The sequence below is a fragment of the Mirounga angustirostris genome, unplaced genomic scaffold, assembly GCF_029215605.1.
Source record: "Mirounga angustirostris isolate CCGP_5_RB_7025 unplaced genomic scaffold, mMirAng1.0.hap1 SCAF_5, whole genome shotgun sequence".
Taxonomy (NCBI): Eukaryota; Metazoa; Chordata; class Mammalia; order Carnivora; family Phocidae; genus Mirounga; species Mirounga angustirostris.
The window spans coordinates 115090562-115100368 of record NW_026991713.1 but is presented as its reverse complement, the minus strand read 5'-3'; the positions used below and the strand labels follow the sequence as shown (position 1 = coordinate 115100368).

The 9807-nt window shown below is 37.1% G+C and overlaps 1 pseudogene; it reads left to right on the top strand.

Annotated features, from left to right (window-relative positions):
• Positions 1-480: 480 nt before the first annotated feature.
• On the top strand, positions 481-575 carry LOC123845187 (U2 spliceosomal RNA; annotated as a pseudogene).
• The last annotated feature ends 9232 nt before the right edge of the window (positions 576-9807 follow it).

The window sequence follows — 9807 nt, the reverse complement described above, 5'->3', positions numbered from 1 at the left end:
CCTAAGTTACTTTGAGTAACTTAAGTTACATTTACATTGTACACAGTCTACAGCTCTCAAGGTGGTTACTTGAAAATGTCTCTTTTAAAACCTTCTCTTGAAGTTCAATAGGTAAGGTTACAGTGTTGGGCTTATTTAAATCTTTTTTTTAAGTTTTAGTTATTTATTTGAGAGAGAGAGTGCACACGAGCACAAGTGGGGGAGGGGCAAAGGGAGAAGGAGAAAGAGTCCCAAGCAGACTCCATGCCAAGTGAGAAGCCCAACAGAGGGCTGGATCTCATGACCCTGAGATCACGACCTGAGCCAAACCAAGAGTGGGAGGCTCGATGGACTGTGCCATCCAGGCATCCCTGGGCTTATTTAAATAGAGCAGTCTTATGGCAATCCTGCCCAGTTAATAGGAACAGGTTAAACAACCCAGAATCCCAAAGTTGGGATCAATGTAGTACAGCTTTGGTTCCATTACATCCCTGGACATATATCGCTTCTCGGCCTTTTGGCTAAGATCAAGTGTAGTATCTGTTCTTACCACTCTCTTTTAAGAAACAGTGATGCAAGAAAAAGGCACAAGCTTTGAGATAGTCAAACAGGGTTCAAATAACGTCTCTGCCAGAAAAAGCCCTGTATACTTGGTGACATTTACTTCTCTGGACCACCATAAAGAGAGTAAAATGCCACTTATTAACACATTTATCATACAGATTAATAAATAAAAGTTCTAGCCATTGCCTGGCACATGCTAATTGTTCCATAAATGGTTATTAGGAGTGTGATGGAAATAAATGACATATTAGTGTTTTTAATTAGCTTACACACAATGAAAGAATAGCATTGATATTACTCTGTTAGGTATAAATGGCTAAAAAAAAACGAAGGCAACTTCACATTAATCTGTGGTATGTCTATGCCCATTATTCAAATACCAATTACAACAGTATCTCATAAATTAATTCTCCCAACTACATGTGGAAGTTCCACCCAGCTGTCATAAAGTAAAGGGTAATTTACCTTCCCTATGTAAAAGTGTGGATCATCAGTTGTTATGAACTAAATGTCTGTGTGTCCCCCCAATTCATATGTTGAACTAAATGTCTGTGTGCCCCCCCCCCAATTCAAATATAGCCTCTCTAAGGGGTAGAGATGAATCCTTTAAAGAAGTAATTAAGATTAAATGAGGCAGTAAGGGTGGGGCCTGATCCAATAGGATTAATGTCCTTATAAATTGAGAGATCATAGAACTCTCTCTCTCCAACCAATGACCCCACACCCACACCACTCCCTCTGTGTGCCTGCCAAAAATAAAACAAAACAAAAGGCTATGTGAGAACATAGCAAGAAGGCCAGGAAGATAGCTCTCACCAGAAACCAAATCATCCAAGACCTTGATCTTGGACTTCCAGCCTCTAGAACTGTGAGAAAATAAACTTCTGTTTTTTAAGCCACCCAATCTATGATATTTTATTATGGCAGCCCTAGCTAAGACACCAGAGTGTACTTGCAAGAACTATAAACCCCAGGAAAAAATATTTATTCTTTAAGTATCTTTAATTCTTATGTATAGCAGTTGAGTTCACTTAAATGCATGATATGTGCAACTCAGCATCCCTGATGTTTTAACAAATAATTTATGTACAATAAATTATACTTTATACCCCTCAAAGATATCTCCCAGTACTAAAAGCTAGCAATACTTAAAGATATTCAATCAGAAACCACTTGATAGAAAACTAGCTTTTATAATCAGGAAACATTGCGTTAACAACCGTAAGAAATATTTAAATGTCAGGATTTAAATAACCAATATAAAGGTGATGGTCCTATCTTTTGACTGAAAATTCCTTGATGGTAGACTACATCAGACACATTTTTAAAAAAATTATAGTTTGGGTGACTTTAATGTTCATGGATTGGGTGTTCCTACACTGCCAGTTGCTGTCAAATGTGACTGTTAGGCACACTGCCACTTAATGTGGCTGAAAGTAAGCCATACACAGAGCCAAGCGCATCATCTGTAGCAGCCTTAAGAATTCCAGTCTCATAGGCAGAGACTTTTACTCCTCACCAGCCCTTCAGTTCCATCTCAAGGCTTTATTTTACCACCACACCAAGGACACAAGCCTCTCTCTTAGGTCTACATTATTCAGCCCAGTGTCACTGAATAGTGTTGAGACATTGGTCATTCACAGCTGAAACAAAGAACTTTTATCTTGGCTCTGGTACTGAACATTTCAGTATGTCATATAAAGCTCCTTTGATTATCCTCTGGACATGAAGTCTGCCTTTCTTTGCTCGTTAGCTGACTTAGAGGCTAGAAATAAAGGCACTTTGCTGATCTCCCAAGTATTAACACAAGAGTAAACAAGTCAGATTCAGCAGGAATGTTCCCAAACTGCAAAAGACATCAGTAGTAAAATCACCACTGTTTAATCTGATCCTATACATGGCTAAGTTGGATATTGCATTCTCTCCATAGGCCTTCCTTGTGACAAATTTGATTTTTATAGTTTTTTAAAAGAAGCAGTGCCGGGTTGGGGTGCCCGGGTGGCTCAGTTGGTTAAGCGACTGCCTTTGGCTCAGGTCATGATCCTGGAGTCCCTGGATCGAGTCCCGCATCGGGCTCCCTGCTCAGCAGGGAATCTGCTTCTCCCTCTGACCCTCCTCCCTCTCATGCTCTCTGTCTCTCATTCTCTTTCTCTCAAATAAATAAAATCTTTAAAATATTAAAAATTAAATAAATAAATAAATAAAAGAAGCAGTGCCGGGGTGCCTGGGTGGCTCAGTCAGTTAAGCGCCCAACTCTTGATTTTGGTTCAGATCATGATCTCATGGTTGTGAGATCGAGCCCCGTGTCAGGCTCCATGTGCAGCATGGAGCCTGCTTAAGATTCTCTCTCTCCCTCTTCCTCTGCCCCCCCACTCGTGCTCACTCACTCTATCTCAAAGAAGAAGAAGAAGAAGGGCAATTTTATAGAGCAGAGTCAATAGAAAAAAGCATAACAATTATAACCATCTTTATACACTGGCTGCTTAAGATTGATTTGCAGGGAGTACAAATGCAAAGGAAACAAAGCAGAGTTAAAGGCAAGTGACAAAAGTTGAGAATTCTTGAGGGTTCTAAAAATAAGGAAGTAACTGAAGTATGCTTGAAGAAAGCCCCAAATACTCCTAAAAGGAAAAAAAAAGAGAGTGAGAGTATAAATAAATGTGATAAAAAATCAATACAAGTCAGCATAACTAATATGATTGATAGTTTTAGCATTTACATGTTGAGCATCATTGTTAAATCCAACCTCAATTTATAAAAAGCCTTATTGTTGTTACCATAGTTAACATTACATGTGAGAAATACCAAACACTTTGTCTTAGGTGTTCTTATGAGCTTTGTTTAAACCAAAACAGGTATGTATTCACTTAACCTAAAGTTAGATCTACAAAATTTCCATAGCAATTATTTAGTAGCATGCTTTGTTGTCCAAATACATGTAAGAAAGTCCTGAATTTATTATAATAACTAGTTAAAAGTTGAATTTATATTTAACCCAACTCTAACTCCAACCCACAAGAAATAAGATTATAAGTAAGACTGAATTCTGTGTATATAAAAAAGACAGACTGGGTCATCTTTTTATGGAACTCAATCAGTTCACAATGACTCAAATATATTTCAGAAACATAGTTCTTTTAAATGTTGATATCACAATATGTAAACATTAGATAGTGCTCTTCAAGGACAATCCAAAATTTGTCCATCAAGTTTCTCTATTCCCCAAAGAAGTTAAGAGGAAATCCATAAAAGAGATATGCTGGTGGCACATTCCTGAGTCATCTGATTGATCCTTCTGTAGAAAGGATCACTCCTGGAGAAACAGAGATCATGGTCTCACCATGAACCTCAAAAGAAGATCACAGACTTACAGTAGCACACAGACTTCCTTTGGTATCTGACCACCAATTTGCTGAGTTTTTGAGGCTGGTTGCATGTCATCATGAGCCAACTGACTTGAAGTAATTTTAAATATACTATATGAGTGGAACAGCTTTAGATTAATGGCAACGTTAGCAATGCCCTCTGGCAGGAAATCTAAAACACTTCTGAACAAACTGTCCGGAAAAAACCATCTGTATCTGCTTCTCATTGGATTTAAGTGGGTTTGTTCCTTACAGCTCCAAGCAGTCCTATCTTGGAAACAGTGGCTGAAAGAGCAGTAGGAATTGCTGATGGGATCCATATGAAGCTAAACACCCTGGCACTAGAGCCATCTCCAAAAATACCACACATGGCACTAATAAGGGGAGAGAACCTCAAAGTTCATCAGAGCTCCAACCTGCACCTTGGTGATCCAAAGATTGAATGACTTATCTGGGTAACTTACACCAGATTTGCATATGTTCATCAGTCCCACATTGATACCATTCTTGCTGATGTAAGAGATCAAGGAAAACCCTTCACAGACACCAGTGGGACCCATGAACTACAAGGCCTTGTGGAAAACAAACAATGGTGCTTTGGTGAGCCATGCAGCCTTCCCATCATGGGATAGGCTGATTATGCATGGGTCAGAGTTCATTTTAGAAATAAGACAATAGATGGGGTGCCTAGGTGGCTTAGTTGGTAGAACATGGGACTCTTGCTCTGGGGGTTATGAGTTCAAGCCCCACGTCAGGCATGGAGCCTACTTAAAAAAAAAATTTTTTTTAATAGGACAATAGTTAATTAGGTAGTGTATCACTGCTGATGTCTATGCATTGTGGCCACCACCCTCTGTCATGAGACAAAACAAGTGAGTGGCATGTGAAGATCAACACATGGAAGGAAGTCTTCGCTTTGGTTGCAAAATTAGTAAGTATTCTTGAGGCATAATTCAAGCACATGGTCGGCTCTACTTGGGCCTGGCCACAGACTCAGAAGTACTTCTCTTCAGCCTGCTCAACTGACACCTCACTGAACCCCCCTCTCACTGTTATCTCACTTTATTTTTTTTAAGATTTTTTATTTTTTATTAGAGAGAGAGAGAGTACAAGCAGGGGGAGTGGCAGGCAGAGGGAGAGGGAGAAGCAGGCTCCCCGCTCAGCAGGGAGCCTGATGTGGGACTCCATCCCAGAACCCTGGGATCATGACCTGAGCCGAAGGCAGATGCTCAACCGTCTGAGGCACCCAGGCGCCCCTGTTATCTCACTTTAAAGAGAGGTGTAGAAAGTTTCTGCAAAGCTTCTTTCTAAATTTAAGATACTATTCCACTGTTAAACACTAAAAGCTATGTAAGCATCTTCATATGTAAACATACATACACATGTGTAGTACATGTATGTATGTAACAGAATAGAAAAGCAGCTGAACCAATCATTTCTTTTTTTCAGCTTTATTGAGGTACAGTTAACAAATAAAACAGTAATATATTTAAAGTGTACATCACAATGATTTGACATCATATGTATACATTGTAAAAGGATTCCCACCATTGAGATAATTAACACATCTGTCACAGATTTATTTTTTTAATGAGAACGCTTGAGTTCTACTCTCCTAACAAATTTCAATTATAGACCATAGTATTATCAACTATAGTGACCATGTTATATATTAGATCCTCAGCTCTGATTCATCTTTTTTTTTTAGTATGGTTCACACACAATGTTACATTAGTTTCAGGTTCACAAAATAATGATTTAAGAAGTATATACATTATGCTGTGCTCACCACAAGGGTAGTTACCATCTGTCACCATACAGTGCTATTACAATACCATTGACTATATCCCCTATGTTGTACCTTTCACTCCCGTGACTTATTCATTCCATAACTGGGAGCCTGTGTCTCCCCATCCCCTTCACCCATTTTGTCCATACCCCTGGCCCCTTCTCCTCTGGCAACCATCAATTTGTTCCCTGTATTTATAGGCCTGATTCTGTTTTTTGCTTGTTTATTCCTTTATCTTGGTTTTCAGGTTTCACATATAAATAAAATCATATGGTATTTGTCTTTCTCAGTCTGACTTATTTCACTTAGCATAATACCTTCTAGGTACCTGTTGTCACAAATGGCAAGATCTCATCTTTTTTTATATTTGAGTAATATTACACATACACATACACACCGTATCTTCTTTATCCATTCATCTAGTGATGGACACCTGGGTTGCTTCTATATCTTGGCTATTGTACACAATGTTGCAATACACATAGCAGTGCTTATATTTTTTCAAATTACTATTTTTGTTTTCTTTGGGTAAATACCCAGTAATGGAATTACTGGGTCATATGATGATTCTATTTTTAATTTTTTAAGGAACCTCCATGTGGTTTTCCACAGTAGCTGCACCAGTTTACATTTCCACCAATAGTACATGAGAGTTCCTTTTATTCCACATCTTCACCAACACATGTCTTTTTTGATTCTAGTCATTCCACAGATATAAGGTGATAGCTCATTGTGGTTTTGATTTGCAATTTCCTGATGATAAGTGATTTGAACATCTTTTCGTGTGTCTGTTGACCATCCATGTGTTTTCTTTGGGAAAATGTGTATTCAGGTCCTCTGCCCATTCTTTAATCAGATTATTTGGTATTTTTAGCCTTCAGTTCTTTATATATTTTGGATATCAACTCCTTATCAGAGATATCATTTGCCAATATCTTCTCCCCTTCAGTAGGTTGCCTTTTTGTTTTGTTGATGGTTTCCTTCACTCTGCAAAAAAGCTTTTTTATCTTGGTGTAGTTCTAAGAGCTAATTTTTGTTTTTGTTTCCCCTGTCTGAGGGCAACTAACTAGAAAAATGTTGCTACAGCTGATGTCAAAGATGTTACTGTATATATATTTTCTTCTAGGAGTTTTATGGTTTCAAGTCTCACATTTAGGTCTTTAATCCATTTTGAGTTTATTTTTGTGTATGGTGTAAGAAAGTGGTCCAGTTTCATACTTTTGCATGTAGCTGTTTTGTCTTCCTAGTACCATTTGTTGAAGAGACTATCTTTTCCCAATTATACATTCTTGCCTTGTTTGTCATTGAGTAATTGACCATATAAGTGTAGGTTTATTTCTGGACTCTCTATTCTGTTCCATTATCTATGTGTCTATTTTTGTGCCAGTACCATACTGTTTTGATTACTACAGCTTTGTAGTATATCTAGAAATCTGGGATTATGATACCTCCAGCTTTGTTTTTCTCTCTCAAAATTGCTTTGGCTATTCAGGGTCCCTTCTTGTTCTATATATATTTTGGTATTATTCATTCTAGTTCTGTGAAAAATGCTGTTGGTATTTTGATAGGGATTTCACTGAATCTGTTGATTGCTTTGACATTTTAACAATATTGATTCTTCCAATTCATGAGCTATGGAATATCTTTCCACTTGTTTTTGTCATCTTCGATTTCTTTCATCAATGTTATAGTTTTCAGAGTACAGATCTTTTACTTCCTTGGTTAAGTCTATTCTTAGCTTTTTATTCTTGTTGGTGCAATTGTAAATGGAACTGTTTTCTTAATTTCTCTTTCTGTTACTTTATAATAGTGTATAGAAAAGTAACCAACTTCTGGGTATTCATTTTGTATCCTGCAAATTTACTGAATTCATTTATTAGCTCTAATAGTATTTTGGTGGATTCTTTAGGGTGTTCTATGTATAGTATCATGTCATCTGCTAATAGTGACAGTTTAACTTCTTCCTTACCAATATGTATGTCTTTTATTTATTTTTCTTGTCTGATTCCTATGGCCAGGACTTCCAATACTATGTGGAATAAAAGTGGTGAGAGTGGACATCCTTGTCTTGTTCCTGAACTCAGAGAAAAAGCCCTCAGTTTTTCACCATTAAGTATGATGTTTGCTGTGGGTTTTTCATATATGGCCTTTATACTATTGAGGCCTATTCCCTCTAAACCAACTTTGTTGAGAGCTTTTATCATAAATGAATGTTGAATTTTGTCAAATGCTTTTTTTCTGTATTATTGAGGTGATCATGTGTTTTTTACATTTCATTTTGTTACTGTGGTATATCACGTTGATTGATTTACAAATATTGAGCCACCCTTGCACCCTTGGAATAAATCCTGGTAATGCTGGCCTTGTAGGATGTATTTGGAAGCTTTTCTTCCTCTTCTATTTTTTGGAATAGTTTGAGGAGAAGAGGTATTAACTTTTCTTTAAATGTTTGGTAGAATTCACCTGTGAATACATCTAGTCCTAGACCATTGGTTTTTTGGTAGCTTTTTGATTACCAGTTCAATTTCATTACTAGTATTAGTCTTTTCAGATATTCTATCTCTTCCTGCTTCAGTTTTGGAAGAATTGTATATTTCTAGGAATTTATCCACTTCTAGGTTGTCCAATTTGCTGGCATATAATTTTTTGTAGTATTATAATCCTTTGTGGTTTTGTAGTATCAGTTGTTATTTCTTTCATTTCTGATTTTATTTATTTGGACCCTTTCTCTTTGTGTCTTGATGACTTTAGCTAAAGGTTTATCAATTTTATCTTTTCAACAAACCAGCTCTTGGTTTCACTGATCTCTCTCTCTCTCTCTCTCTCTCGGCTCTGTGTCACTTAGTTCTTCTCTGATCTTTATTATTTCCTTCTTTGTACTCACCTTGGGCTTTGTTTGTTCTTCCTTTTTTAGTTCCTTTAGGCATAAGGTTAGATTGTTTAGTTAAGCTTTTTCTTGTTTCTTTTTTTTTTTAAGATTTTATTTATTTATTTGACAGAGAAAGACACAGCAAGAAAGGGAACACAAGCAGGGTGGGTGGGAGAGGGAGAAGCAGTCTTCCCACTGAGCAGGGAGCCCAACGTGGGGCTCAATCCCAGGACCCTGGGATCATGACCTGAGCTGAAGGCAGACACTTAACGGCTGAGCCACCCAGGTGCCCTGCTTTTTCTTGTTTCTTGAGGTAAGCCTGTATTACAATAAATTTCCTTCTTAAAACTGCTTTCTCTGTGTCCCAAAGATTTTGGACCATTGTGTTTTTTCATTTTCATTTGTCTCCATGTATCTTTTTTTATTTCTTCTTTGATTTCTTTGTTGACCCATTGGTTGCTTAGTAGCATGTTGTTTAGCCTCCACGTGTTTCTGTTTTTCCCAGGTGTTTTTCTTATGGTTGATTTCTAGTTTTATACCATTGTGGTCAGAAAAGATGCATGAAGTGATTTCAATCTTAAATTTATTGAGACTTGTTTTGTGGCCTAACATGTGTTATATCCTGGAGAATGTTCCAGGTGCACTTGAAGGTGTATTCTATTGTTTTTTTATGGGATGTTCTGTATATATCTGTTATGTCCATCAGGTCTAAAATATCATTCAAAGACACTGCTTCCTTATTGATTATCTGCCTAAATGATCTACCCACTGATGTAAGTGGGGTGTTAAAGTCCTCTACTGTTATTGTATCATCAATTTCTCTCTTTATGTCTGTTAATATTTCCTTTATGTATTTAGGTGCTCCTAAGTTGGGTGCAGAGATATTTATAATTATTACATCCTCTTGCTAAATTGATCCTTTATCATATGTAATGCCCTTCTTGTCTTGTGTTACTGTCTTTGTTTTAAAGTCTATTTTGTCTTATGTAAATATTGCTACCTTGGGTTTTTTTTTTTTCACTTCCATTTGCATTGAATATCTTTTTCCATCCCTTCACTTTCAATCTGTGTGTGCCTTAGGTCTGAAGTGAGTCTCATATTTTATTCATCTTTTATTTGAAATTGTGTACCCTATATCAACCTCTTCCTAATTCTCCCACGCTCTCACCTAGCTTCTGAAACTACCATTCTATTCTCTGTTTACATAAGATAGACTTTTTAAAATTCCAAATATAACTGAT